This window comes from Camellia sinensis, chromosome 10 (genome assembly GCF_055761805.1).
Source record: "Camellia sinensis isolate YWXY chromosome 10, ASM5576180v1, whole genome shotgun sequence".
NCBI lineage: Eukaryota > Viridiplantae > Streptophyta > Magnoliopsida > Ericales > Theaceae > Camellia > Camellia sinensis.
The window spans coordinates 176,059,291-176,074,828 of record NC_138970.1 but is presented as its reverse complement, the minus strand read 5'-3'; the positions used below and the strand labels follow the sequence as shown (position 1 = coordinate 176,074,828).

The following is a 15,538-nucleotide window of genomic DNA, read 5'->3' as shown; positions in this document are numbered from 1 at the left end:
ACATTCATCACAAGTACGCATCTCAGAAATGCTGCTGCTTCTTTCAGCGTAGGGAATGATCAAAGAGTTGCAGTGATCTAAGATTTTCATTGAATGCAGTCAAAAAATCAACCTCTTTTACACTATCTTTCTATTTCTTAAATTGGTTTAAGCTTTTCAAAATGGTGTTACCCTTGGCTTTAGCCATCTCAATGGTGCCTCCTCGACTGATCATAGCCCATCCTTGATTACTTTTATCAAAGCTCAATATTGACTTTATTTCTTTCATTATGGGATCGTTCCCTACAGACTGGCCGTGTTGCTTCTTGGAGTGCCACATGCTCTCACACCTATCCCAGAAGTGCCATATCAGAATTAGATCTGGCATTGTGTGGCTGAGTTTTTCCACCATAATGACATTGTTGATTTTCACTACCTTTCTCCGTGGGTTGCTTTTTCCTACACACAACAACTCTAATGGGATCTGGGTGGCTTTTGCAACAACTTTTGCTGTGTTGGTAAAGCTCCTGATCCAATCTAGGTCCTCTCCTCCATACAAGCAAATGTACTTTTCAGAAGCCATCTGAAGTAATCAATAAAAAATCACATTTTTATATTTAGATAAGGATAAACGTAAACTATATATCTATATTTATCAAAAATGCTTTAGAGCTCTAATATAAGAGCTCTAATAGCTCTAATGGGAAGGTGGGACCCACCCTGATGTGATGTTTGTGCCTTGTTTTGTTTTGTTTTTTTTTTTTTTTTGCTTTGACACATCACTAGAGCTCAGATTAGAGCTCTAGATTTAGAGCTCTCTAGCATTTCCCCTATATTTATTAATGATATTTTTAAATGTTGCCGTTAAAAGGTTATATTTTTTTAATTTTTAAGAGTAGACTTTTAGTGACGATTGTCATGATTATAAAAATTGGTCTCTTATAATATTTTTTGGCAACAAAATCTTCACATTAAAATTCAAGGAAATTACAAAAAAAAAAAAAAAAAAACCCACAGTTTGATTTTAATAACAAAATAAATCATGAACTTTTAATTCTATCAATTTAAACCATAAACTTTGATATGCTTTTAATATAAACCATTTAGCTATTTTCATTAAGTAAAATTGATCCAAAAATAAGTATTTTAGTAATCAAACACAACAAAAAAAATGATATCTTAGACATTTTATGTATACTTGCATTGAGCTTAATGACTAAAATGTTATTATTTTATCGGTTTTACTTAATGAAAATAGACAAATAGTTTAGATTGTGGTTTAAATTAAAAGATTACGGTTTAAGTTAACAAAATTAAAAATTTGAAATTTATTTATTCTTTGGATTTTTCTTTTAAAATTTTTATATGTTGTAGTGAGCATTGAGCGGCAATTAAAAAAGAAGAAGGTCCTATTATCCAATCAATGACCGATGTATCCTGCTAACGACTCAATCGTCCAAGGCATCTTCTCCCAGAGTGCTTCCTCCCTCATGCTAGAAAATGGGAATGCACAATTCCCGCAAAGCCAACACATATAGATTGCATTATGATTCACAACTGTGCCTTGTGGATCTATCGACACGATTGTTGAAGTTCCAGACCTCATTGATGTACTTGATGACTCCTGGATCAAGTAGTGAAGGTTGGTACATAGAGAATCATAGCATTGAAGCTTTGTATGTGCTTAAACTTGTTTTGATGCACCTCGTCCCATGGGATTGTTTGTTTCCTTCATGACAGGGATCCACACAACCTCATATTGATTCTCCTTTGGGTGTTGTTGTGCCTCTATATACAACTGATGGAGAAAGAAATGTTCTTCACAGGAGAGGTCTACGTTTGAAATGAGTAGCAACAGCTTCTTCCTCCTTAACACATCTATTTGAACCTGCATTTGTCATACGAAAAAAAGATTAATCAATGGAAGCTTTTCAAGAAGTCAGAGATGATAGATTATGGTTAAATTACAACTTCTATCATCATAATGTTAAACACCAAATTAAGGGAAGGGTTATGTTGCAATTCGAAAGAAGTTGAAAAGGGTTGACTATTAAAATTAAAAAATGAGAAATTACAGTGAAATTTGATGTAAAATAGTAATGCATAAATGAGATATATACATATGAACAAACCCTTTTCTTAGTATAACCATCAATGAGTGGCAACTGATCTTCCTTGGCACATGTCAAAGCTTTCAAGATCTTCGTGTTATCGATGTGTACTATCTCCAAGAGGCGAGCAAGTGTATGAAATGGATCAAAGTATCCTTGTTTATCTACATCATACTAAAGTTTACCTTATGTCAATTTCATTCCATTCCATTTACTATATACTATCATGTAATAGAAAGGTTTAATTGGTATATATATATATTTTTGATAATTAAATGATCTAAATGTACGATATTAAAATTAAAATAAGTAAAGTGATTTAATAACAATGGAGAAGGTTAAATTGTAATTAACTCTAATACAAATGAGGTAAGTGGGGTTAAACTAACTAAGGTATTTATTACAAAGAGCCAGTTGCTTTTGCAGTTGGTTGTGTATGTTGTTGACCTTATTGCCCAGGCTAGAAAGCTGCTCTACCTCATGTTATGTACGTGACACCAAACGTAAAATTTACCAACAATGTTTGTTGTCTTTGAAAATGCGAGTATTATAGGAGTATGTGTTGTCATATTATTTTGAATTCATATTAATATTAAGAAAAATGTTTGGGATCTCCTTTTTTGGAGGCCCCTATAACTCATCTCAACTATTGATGTATATATAGGACCCACTTATGTATGTGTGAGGCCCACACCATTAATGATTGAAAATCAAAGGGGGTTGTGGGGGTCTCCCAAAAGAGGAGGTCTCAATCATTGTTGATTAATTAATCCAATTTATTTAGTTTTTATACCACCTTCGGTTGTAATTTATAGGAAATTGGGTCAGATTACATACTCAAGGTTGAGTGTCCATGACGGCATGACTCGTAATCTAGATTTCATAAATTATTGAAAATTATTACTTTAATTTCCTAAAATATAAAAGTGTACAATTAGACTCTCTAAATTATTAAGAAATATCACTTTATCTCTTCAATTATAAAAGCGTACAAATGGAATCTTAAATTATAAAAGCGTACAAATTGAATCGCCTAATGAAATGGGTCAAAGTAAAACGCGCCAATAGTTTAGGGGGTTCATTTATACATTTTTTTAGTTTAAGAGGTAAAATGATACTTCTCAATAATATACAAAGCTTATTCGTACACCTTTATTGTTTAGCGAGATTAAAGTGATACTTCTCAATAATTTTGAGAGTCCCCTTCTAAATACTTTTAAAATTATTTATATAGAGGATAAATATAGAAACTTTGATAGTCTCATTTCATCGTAAAATAGAGACGTGAGTGATTATTTATCATTCATATACTTAGATATCCGATACGTATTATTGTGTAAGGGTTTTGTCACGAGTCATAGCACTCTCGTGCATTAACACATGAATGCCTTCACTCTCTTTGAGGTAAGGGTTTTGTCACGAGTCATAGCACTCTCGTGCATTAACACATGAATGCCTTCACTCTCTTTGAGGTACAAACAAAAGTGAATGGCAAAATTAAATTTTTTTCAACAAGTTAAAAATAAATAAATAAATAAAATATCAATTTCCTCCTTAAACTATTATTCGAAAATCAATTCAATTTAGGTTCTTTTAATAATATCAATTTTATACTTAAATTATTTGATTTTGAATCAATTTTATCCCTGCCATTAGCTGCTATTTGTAACCAAACAGAAGTTGCTGACGTGGCACTAAAATTTTATTTAAAATTTCATTTATCCCCAAAATCTCTAAAATATCAATTAGACTTCCAAATTTTATTTTATTCAGGGGTCTAATTGATATTTAAGGAATAGTTTGAGGATAAAATGAAATTCTAAATGAAGTTTAGATGTCACATCAATAAATTTTGTTTGATTAACAATTGACGGTGAAAGTAAAATTGATACAAAATTAAATAATTTAAGTATAAAATTGATATTATTAAAATAATAGAGGTTAAACTAATTTGTAAGTGATACTTTCGAGGGTAAAATTATATGTTCTCCAAAAAAAAATAAAAAATTTATACCTTATTATTAGGGTATTTTATTAGATTGACTCCACAAAAATTGCGTTCTACTTACAGTTGGATGAAGCTGCACAAGGAGTACAAGGAAGTCAGAAATCTCAGGGCACCTCTTATTGGAAATAGGGAAATGCTAGAGAGCTCTAAATCTAGAGCTCTAATTTGAGCTCTAGTGATGTGCCAAAGTAAAAAAAAAAAAAAAAAAAAACAAAACAAGACATAAACATCACATCAGGGTGGGTCATACCTTCCTATTAGAGCTATTAGAGCTCTTATATTAGAGCTCTAAAGCATTTTTGTTGGAAATAACATTACAAAAATGCTTTAGAGCTCTAATATAGGAGCTCTAATAGCTCTAATGGAAAGGTGGGTCCTACCCTGATGTGATGTTTGTGCCTTGTTTTGTTTGTTTTTTTTTGTTTTTTTTTTTAGCTTTGACACATCATTAGAGCTCAAATTAGAGCTCTATATTTAGAGCTCTCTATCATTTCCCATAACATTAAAATGGGACAAATTATATGGGTGATTTTTATATTTTGTTTCTTATGTCATTTTGGTTCCTGCACTTTTAACTAATACAATTTTGATTGTTAATTTTAACTTTTGTGTCAATTTGATCCAATTGATAATATCATTAGTGTTTTTGATTAAAAATAATCATTGAATTGGTTGAGGTTAACTCACTGAGGTTAGTAAATTTATAATTTTACTCTAAAAAATATGACACATGCCACTTATATGCATATTTTTCATTAAAAATGCTAAGAGTGTTAGAAAAATAATACCAAACTATCTAGAAAATATAATTTAAAATTATGTAAACGGTTTTTGGGCAAAATCAAAACTGAAATAAATTGACAAAATAACGTAACAAAACTTATAGTACATAAAAAAATAAAACCTGATCGAGTCAAGTGTGTGACACTCTTTCCATAAGACAGATTCGTCCTCCCACCGGTGCTTAGGATTCAATGGACGTCTATCTCCCAGGATACAACGATCAATATCTCGCACTAGCAGCACTACTATTGCAAGCCTAGCGAACTTTGCTATGCATGTACTCTCTTTATAGAAAAATTAGACTCTGAAAATATGAAGAATAAATGTAAAGTGATGAAGGAAATTGCAATTCTCTATCTCTAAATTGAAATGAGGGAAATGGAATTTATAGATTCCTCCATGACTCTTTAGAAAGGTTGTGACCTTTCAAAAGGACACATTCTTCCATTTCAAGAGACACAACCATTGGAGTAAATTTAATTCAAATTTTCCAATAATCTCCCACATGAATGAAATTTACGGAAAGGACATGCAACAATATGCAGACAAAGAGAGAGTACATTAAGGAAATACCCTGCATTGGGATAGGTAGCTTTTGGCTTTGAACATTCCCTGGTGAAAGCCTATCGAACTTACTAGCTAATTAGTGGACGTGATGCCTTGAACTGTTCAGCCATTTGTGTAAGCCAAGACAATAGAATTCACACAGAATATCTCCAGACACAGTTTAGTTCTCACGGTTGTGCCCATTTTGGCCTTGGGCATCTCCTGGTATTTCATGAGTGCTTTAGAGAATTATGCCTTATCAATTCTCATAGAAGCGGCCCCTTGACATTCATATAGGTGATCCTTATTTCGAGTGTCTTAAACACTCCTCTTGAAAGATACCTCTCTAGGGTTTTCAAGATATAAGTGATCATTAAAAGCATAGCTTATCCTAAGTCCCCTACATACAACAAATATTGTAGATATCACTCTCATCATATGAATGGATAGGAGATAGACTCCTTTAGTGATTTTGGGCGAACCATACATAACTTAGTTGTCCCTTTGAACTTAGTTCTTTGGATCTCCAGTTATTTAAGTAGGGTTACCATTATGATGACTCTGATGTAATAGGCTTTAATCACATTCCCCTCGATGACCTTTTCCTCATTTGCTCTTTAGTCAAACCTTTTGTTTAGCGGCCGCTATTTTTCGTTTGACTTTCTCAGTTATATATCATGGAGTAGTTAGTGGATCCATTATATTATCCTTAGACAATATTCACAACTAAAAGCAAATGTCTTACAGTATTAAGTCTTTGATTACTTCGAGACTTACCGTTACTCTATGTTACTCCCATTTTTTCAAAATTAAAATAATAAACATAGAGTAGTTCCTTAGGAGTTAATGAAACCATTTTTGCTTCTACTCCAATTTTGTCCTATAAAAGAATTGAGATGTTTTGTGGACCTACAATTGGAACCGTTACTTCGGTACAATCCTTCATGCACCCTCACATTTTAAGCATTCTAAGGAAACTTAATTTCTTTTGCTGGTGTATAGTTACACAACAATATTAGTACACCCCCACAATTCTGAGATAAATCAGAATATATCATTACTTGGTGTGCTTGAACTAAATAACAAGATGTAAATTGTTTTGTGAATATAATCACAATACAAATTTGTCTAAAATACAATTAGACTTCATAACTTGCTTTTGCAGTACAAGGAAGAAATGACTAATACCGGTTGTGGCCACAACACTTTGTCAAATAACATTTCTTTCACCATGATTAATTTCTTTTTGTTTACTGCAACCCTTAATTCCAATCTCAACATGGAATATAAATATCATTGTATAAATACATTTACATCGTATTTGTTTTATCCAGTATTGGTGACTACGTCGACAATTACCAAAGTGTCTTTCACTCATGAAATATTTTAACTCATATAATATTTCATTATCGAGTTATTAGTCACCACATCAATTTTAGTCACTATTCCAATAAATAGTTAAAATTCCTCTTATGTCAAAACACATAGGTTCACATTTTTATCAACACTTTGATAACTAATTAATATCAAATTGTCAACTCTACAACATTTGTAGACATGGATAAGATAAACAAGTCAATCATAATCATAATTTTCTCATTAATCTCTCTCCCCCACATTTGTGATAATACATAAATTAGCACAAACAACATGATTTATTTCCAGACAAGTGTCACTGTCACAAATAATAACTCATTCAAAAATATTTGAGACAAAAATGGAATTATCTCTACTAATTCAAAAGATAAACTCCCACATTAAGAACATGATTCATGGTTAAACCAAGTCTACCACACAAGTGAAATAAAGATTGAAGACATCCTATCTCACAAAATTCAAAGTTACTTTAAAAATAACTTTCAATTGATTATTAAAAAATAATAATCAACACAAAAGATTCCTCAATCTATCTTCAATTGAATGAAAGACACTACTATTTAAATTATCATGTTTAAATATCTTCGGTGATCCAAAAGAAATTCATTGATGAGGCGCAATGAGAGCAACAACTTGGGTACTTGATGATTTGCATAGAAGGCTACAACATGATTTATGAATCACTTAAACAAATGTGTGAACTGTTGGGTCTAACTCATGCAATACTAAAAAGCTTAAGAAAGTTAGTTCTATGTAAAAACCAACTTAGAAACCCAAAAATAATTCAACTATTAAGCCTATAGCAAAATCATTAGGAGTTTGCTAGTAAAAAAGGACAAAAACCACAATTCTGCCTACTGATTCTCATTACTCACCACTAATTACATTGCGGTCAGGACCACTAATGGGAAAGATACCAGAATTTAAAACCATGATCACAGATTCTTTGTAATCCCACTAGTATACAATATAATCTCCACCAACGTAAAAAATGAAATTTAAATAGCACTCCATAATAGCAAAAATAAATGCAGAGGAGTTTCCAAATGAAACAGACATGGCATGAATGCAAACCAAATTACATATATAAAACCCCAAAAGAGAATCATTGGTAGTAGTATGGATGACATAAACACCACCAAAATTTAATGAAAAGCCCACAAACTTTTAAATAAAGTCTAATTAAATCTCATATATAGCAAACACGAAGAAATCAAAGAAAGAACCTCCGATCGTCTCCAACACGATTGAACCCAGAAATCGGAAATCGAAACCGATCTCAACTGTCTAGCTACGCTCGGCAACCAGTCGGACTCAAAATCCACATTCGTCAGATGAAGATTGTTCAAATCATCTTTTATGCCGTCGTACGACAGGCCATGAAGAGACTTCTCAACGCCAAGCGAGACGGACTCGACGAGTCTCGAACTTGAAACCAGGTTCTTGAAGATTGATTTGAATGGCGTGATCAGACACTTGGTGTAGCGATCGAAGGAGCAATGGAGATTGATTGATTGGACTTCGATGGAGAGGGCGTTTAGGGTTTTGGAAACGACTCGGCACCGAGACCAAGAACATAGAACTAGAAGAAACCCTCTTTGTAAAACCACAAAATGATCAATCCAAGGAAGAAACTATAGGGAAACAGAGAAGGGGTTTCATCGATTTCTCAACGCAGTTCATTCAAGGTTTTCGCCCAGTGAGTGTGAATAAGATTTGCCTCTCAATTTCACATTCCCGCGAACTATGTTGAGGCCATACAAAATTTTTTTCAATTTGCCATAGGTCATAATGCAAAAGTTTTTGAACTTGAAATTTCAAAACCTACATGGGATCAACAAAATTTTGGTCTGGATCGTGATAAAAACCATGTTGATTTGTTTGAATTGCCTCCATGTGTTTATGAACACAAAGAGCCATTCATATCTTTGAAGTTGTTTGCATGCAAATTTATGGTGACAAGTTTGTAACATGAAGATTACCAATGTAATGCAAGATTTGTACAACAGCTTATACTAAATCCATAATTTGCATTTTAAAACAAGAACTTGTCCAAACTCATCAGTAAAACCACAAATTCAAAAAATGATCCCATTAATAGTATGTTGCAACCAATCATACAAAGTCAAATCATCTATTCATTTGGAAACAAATAACATCTAAATTATCAAAATGAAGATATTTGAATCAATTATATTTTCCCAAAAACCATAAACAGGATGTAATCTGTCTTGAGATTGTTAGAAAAATAGTACCAAACTATCTGGAAAATATAAATTAAAATTATGTAAATGGTTTTTGGACAAAATCAAAACTGAAATAAATTGACAAAATAACATAACAAAACTTTTAGTACATAAAAAGATAAAATCTGATCGAGTCGAGTGTGTGACACTCTTTCTTTAAGACAGATTCGTCCTCCCACCGGTGCTTAGGATTCAATGGACGTTTATCTCCCAGGATACAACGATCAATATCTTGCACTAGTAGCACTGCTATTGCAAGCCTAGCGAACTTTGCTGTGCATGTACTCTTTTTATAGAAAAATTAGACTCAGAAAATATGAAGAATAAATGCAAAGTGCAGAAGGAAATTGCAATTTTCTATCTCTAAATTGAAATGAGGGAAATGGAATTTATAGATTCCTTCATGACTCTTCAAAAAGGTTGTGACCCTTCAAAGAGACACACCTTTCCATTTCAAGAGACACAACCATTGGAGTAAATTTAATTCAAATTTTCCAACAAAGAGTTGTAATCAATTGAATTAAATTGAAACAAAATCATAAATTTAGGGTCAAAATTGAGCCCATTGAAATTATAAGGATCAAAATGACGTAAGAATTAAAGTACTACTATCATAATTTACCCTTAAAAATGTGTAACAAATTTTTTGTGTTAACTTCGTGTTAAGTTATATCCTATTATTATGCAAGTTCAACATCAATCTAATCCATTTAAGGTTTGTGTCAAAAAATAATTCAACCTTCACCCGCTAATTTTATATATGATTCACGTCATTATCTTTGTCATATAAAAAATTCCCGCCTTCTAATTATTATTTAGGTAGTGCTTCATTAATTTATTTACTATTGCTTAACAGTTGAAAACTATCTCTTCAAGATTATAGTGACATCCCTATCATACACAACAAACTAATGTGTCTTTTTTTATTTATTTATTTATTTTTGAACAGGGCAAGTAGGCTGTGTGTGATTGTTAGTTTTGGGGGTAGAGTTAGATCCATAGATTTTGACAATATTAAAATGGAAATGTAAACAAAAATATTATTATTAACAATGCTTTTTTCAATTTTTTTATTGCAGGTAGTTGGAGGCGTAATCATGTGTGTTTATGGACCTGAGTTTGCTTGTGCATTAATTCTAAGTTGTGTTTATACGTGGAGTTTTTGAGATACTTTGCATCGGACAAATATGACATACATTTGAAATCTTTGATGGTTTTGTAAATATTTTTTGATGTGGTGAATTTGTTGTAAGGATGGATGGTTATTTTGGATGTGTAATGTGTTCATGTTGACAGGTGGTTGTAATTGCATACATTAACTGCTATTTTGACTTTATAATTGATGATTTTTTGTTTTTAGATTGGATTGTTGATGGATTGGTATATTGAAATTGATTGGATGGACATGAATTATGTATTAATTACAAATGTTATGTATTAAAAAAAATAGAATTTTATTTAAAAAATTCAATTTTGAAATTAAAATCTTTTTTGCGACCAATAAAATTTTAATCGCAGTAAGGTTCTAGGAATAACTATTGGCGACCACTACTGTAGTCACTAAAACATAAACTTTCCGCAACCAACTTAATTCTTGGTCGCCAGAAACCTTCATTTCCGCAACCAGTATTTTGTCACAAATGAACATTCTTAACAAATTTAAATCCTTTTAGTGACGAAACTATATGGTCGCTAATGGTAACTTTCCGCGACCAACTTCATTCTTGGTCACCAAAAACCTTCGTTTCAACGACCAATTTTTTCGTCACAAACGCTCAATCTTCAACAATTTTTGCGACTATATGGCGACCAAATTTTGTTGGTCGCTAAATACTATTAGCGATCATATATTATCTTTCGGCGACCAAAAAGTTGGTCGCTAAAAGTGTTATTTCTTGTAGTGGGAGGTAGACTTAAAAACTTTGTTCATTTGGGTTACTTAAAACCATACACCAATTGTTTTCCTAGTAGAAAATAAAATAAATAATTTTAAAATGGGAAAAAACTAAAATCTTGGATGAAAAAATTGAAGAATTTTTTTTGGGGTAAATTACACTGTAGGTCCCTCTACTTTGAGTGAAATTTCACTTTAGTTCTCATAATTTCAATTTGTATCCTTCACTTTCAGTTTTGTTGCAATGTAATCCCTTTATCACTTATAGTTAGAATTTTGAATATAAAAGATTACGTGCAAAATTACCGGAACCAAAGTATAATTTAAAAATTAAAAAAAAAACTATGAGAACCATCGGTGGTCTTTATAGTTTCTTCTCAATTCCAATTTTTTTTTTGGAACAACTTCTCAATTCCACTATGATCCTTCTATTTTTGCACATGGTCTTTCTCCTTTTAAAATGTTAACGGGGCGCAATAGAGGGACCATATTGCAAAAAAACTAGAAGTTTGGGGTTCAAATTGTCTTCTACAGTTTATTCTGAATTTCACTTTGGTCCCTTTAATTTTTGCACATGAACTTTTTCAGTTCAAAATTTCAAAGGTAAGTGACAAAGGGACCACATTACAACAAAACTGAAAATGTAAAATTAAAATTGTTCAAATTGAGACAATAAGAATCAAAGTGAAACTTCACTAAGATGAGTCAATTCATTTCTTTTGGTGCTCCTTTGTTGGTTAGGAGCACCTTTGTTAGTTCGAGACTACTGAATAAATTTCCAAGGAGTTTGATTTAAAAAGAGAACATACTTGTGTCCCACGCCAATAAGGTTCATGATTTCAGAAGCACATTCCACAATACTCCGAATAGTCCAGTAAACAGCAATAGGGGTATAAGCAATGGTGATCACCATTTCTGACATATCAGGCGTGATGTATTGAGATAGGAGCTCCTTAAACTCGACAATGCACTTGGTCACATCCAACATTGCCTTGATGAGGTTGATCAATGCCTCAAACTTAGGTTTTAGAGAGTCGGTATGCTTAGGCATGTCGGGTAGATGATTGAGAAAGGCCACACACTTGGCAAGTGGGTTAGATGGGTAAAGTTGGGCAACAAGCCCAAACTCACCGTAGTTCACAACAAATGCTGCCAAGGCTATCACAACCTTGGCTTCCCATGAGTAGCTTGACAGCATGTCGAAAATTGCTAGAGTTATTGTGTATGCATCTGAACAACTGCATGAGATCTGTCATAAGCATCATAAATTTGTAATTATTTTCTTTATTTTTCACATAAATTTGAAGAGAAACAAACACAAATTACTACTGTTCCCAACTTTGGTTTCTCACATATTAGAATATAGATTCTAAATAACAATCCCATCATATCCACACAAATATAGCGCCCTCGAACAAAAAATAATCATACTATATAAAATTTCCTATTTTAAAGTGTCAAACACCACAAAATAGATTCATTGTCAAGTATAAGTGTCCAAGCATTTGGTTGCTTTCTTTATATCACGTGTCTCTCGTTTCTTTATTTAAAACAAAAAAAAAAAAAAAAGTATAGATAAGTGCACAAGACTTGAAACATTAATTTGAATTTAAAAAAGAGAAAACTTCATCTTTTCCCCTATCCTTTGCCTCGATTTTCAATGACACCTCTAGACTTTCAGTAATTTCAATTTTACCCCCAAAGTTTTTGAAATCGTATTAATTTTACCCCTGTCGTCACATTTGAAACAAAAAACGTTAAAAACAATTACATTTTGGCCCTAAATTTCAAAAGAAAGATGCAAAGCCACCCTCTCCTACCCAAACTCATCTTCTCTTATCTTTCTCCAATTCTTCCCTCCGCTACTTATCAACATCTCCACACATTGATTCCTCCTTCATCTGAGTGGCTTTATCCATCACCGAACCCCACAACTTCGTGTTCTCATTGATTTTGCGATCTCCATTTGAAGAAAAAGGGTGTAAATCATCTAACAGAGAGTGAAAACTTTCCTACTACCACAAATTTTATTGGAAAATGACTCGAATTATACTTGATGTATACTCTCCAATGCTAAAAGATTTTCTGTGGCTTCACATAATGTACCTAGTAAGGAATTGTCTTGAATAGAAATGTTATAAGGCATTGAATAGATTGAAAAATCTGCCAAAATGATCATTACACAGATCATTACAGACGATGTACACGAAAAAATTTGTTTAAACAACCACGTGAAAGAAGGTGTACATTTCTTTGGGCACTCGAGTTTTGATGTTCTCTAAATACTCGTAAGATATGAATTTTCTCATCTTCAATGCATTTGAAGCTATCGAATGATTTACCATTGAAAGAATGTTTTCTATACAGAACAACAAGTTGATTCTCCCAAACCTCCAAAACTCTCTTGCCATTGTTGCTTCTTCTTTATTATCCTAAAGCAGAAAATCAATGATGTTCGTTCTTCTTTTGATGGTTGCCTAGATAAGCTCTTGCCTCTCCGGCCATTGTGGTGGCTCTGGCTCTATTCCAAGCATAAAAGGCTCTAATGATATGAGCTATGATGGAAACAATAAAGCCCTGAATGACAGATTGGTTCTATGTTCTTCAGTCCCGACAACGGACTTTCACCAAGTGGTGGCGTTTTTATCCTCTGATAACTCAAAATTTTCGACAAATTCAGATAAATCTTCATGGGAAATGTCATCAAAGTTGGCACTGTAAGCTCATTTCATGGTGGGAGCTCTTGAGATGGGTTTGTTAAATGATCTAGATTTTAAGAGTTTTGTAGATGACCATATGGTTGAAATGGACCACCCACGGCGACTTGCCAAAGCAATCTCCGAATTGTTTTCTTAATCCCAAATGGGACAAGTCAATAGACCAGTATGCGAACTTCGAGTCAGCCCCGAGCTGAATGGTCTTATCTTTGGCGGTTTCCAATTCGGCTGTGTGCAATGACAACTTCGCAATCCCTGAGCTGATTGAAAAACTGGCCAAAATTTGTAACTTCGGTGAGATCTCCCCGCAGTCTCACCCTTTGTTGGCAACCACGGCGGCATACATTGGGGGTGGAAATAGTAGGACTTTGAATTCACAGTCACATTTGCTAATTATGGGTCATTTCATGAAAGAAAACTTTCCCAATTAGGGGTTTCAATGGGGGAGGGGGCAGAAGAGGAGGGCTAGCTGCCACCGGTGGTGGCTAGCGGAGTTATAAAGGTGCAGAGAAGGGAGATATGGTGAATTTGGATAGGAGAGGGTGAGTTTGCATCTATCATTTGAAATTTGGGGCTAAAACGTAATTTTTTTAAAACTTTTTTCCATTTCAAATGTGACGACAAGGGTAAAATTGATACGATTTCAAAAATTTTGGAGGTAAAATTGAAATTATTGAAAGTTTACGAGTGTCATTGAAAATCAAGGCAAAATATAAGAGTAAAAATGAAATTCGCTCTTTAAAAAATAAAACTCTTATCACTTGAATGACACACATATTATGATATTACTTTTTTTATCACTTATTTTTATTTTCTTGAATTATACACGTGTTGTATATGTCAACTGTTAATATATATATATAGTGGTCTTAAATAAATAAAATGCCTCGCAAGAAATCCTAAAAAGTTCAAGCATGTCACTGAAGCCATTTTGGAGGGTCCTGTCGTCCTCCAATGCGTCTAACTGTGCGTGAGTAGTTTACAAAAATAGCCTTAATTAGTACACAATACCGCACAACAAACATTACTTTCATGCAACAAAAAAAAAAACATATGTTAGTTATGTTTAAAAACGTTTGTACTTTTATTAAATATTTATTTTAATTTCTCTACTTTCAAATTGTACACTACAACAAAAAAGGTCTACGGTGACAAAAACGCATGACGAAAAAATATTTCGTCTCCAAATATACACGTTTTAATGATGAAAATAAGATTTCGTCTCCAATTGTACTATTTTTAGAGACGAAAACAAAATTTCGTTACCAAATGCTTAAAATAAATAAAATAATAGGTGATGATTTTTTTTTTTTATCTTTAAATTTTGTTTTTCGTCACAAAACAAATTCCTGCCCTTGAAAATTTTGGTGAAAAATTTGGGTGCCATATTAGAGACGAAAAGTTTCATCACCACTGTAAAAATTTTAGAGGCAAACATAATTTCATCACCTATAATTTAAGGGGACAAAACAATGCCGTTTTGTCTTCCCAACTTACTTTACCCAAATCACTCTTCTCTCTCGTGCTCTTTCACTCACTCTCTCACCCAGTCTCGTCTCTCTTTCTGGTCTGAGCTTGTGAAACCGTCTCACCGATCACTTCCTTGCCCTCTCACATGCACACGAGCACTGTTGGAAACCCTCTTTCTCCATTCGAATCGCACCTCCGGAAGCCCTCTCTCTCCGTTCAAATCGCACCATCGGGAGCCCTTTTCTCCGTTCATTTTACTTCACTGATGCGGCACCACTGGAAGCCCTCTTCTCCGTCCATTTCGCACCAAGTATCTTCTTTTCTATATATATATATGTACACTCTTTATGAATAAAGATTTGTATGCGATTTCCCTCATTTTTTTTGCGATTTCCAATTGGGTAAAT

The 15,538-nt window shown here is 33.1% G+C and overlaps 1 pseudogene; it reads right to left on the bottom strand.

Annotated features, from left to right (window-relative positions):
• Positions 1–1,358: 1,358 nt before the first annotated feature.
• LOC145800896 (protein SIEVE ELEMENT OCCLUSION B-like) overlaps positions 1,359–15,538 on the bottom strand; it is a 30,976-nt pseudogene continuing 16,796 nt past the window's right edge.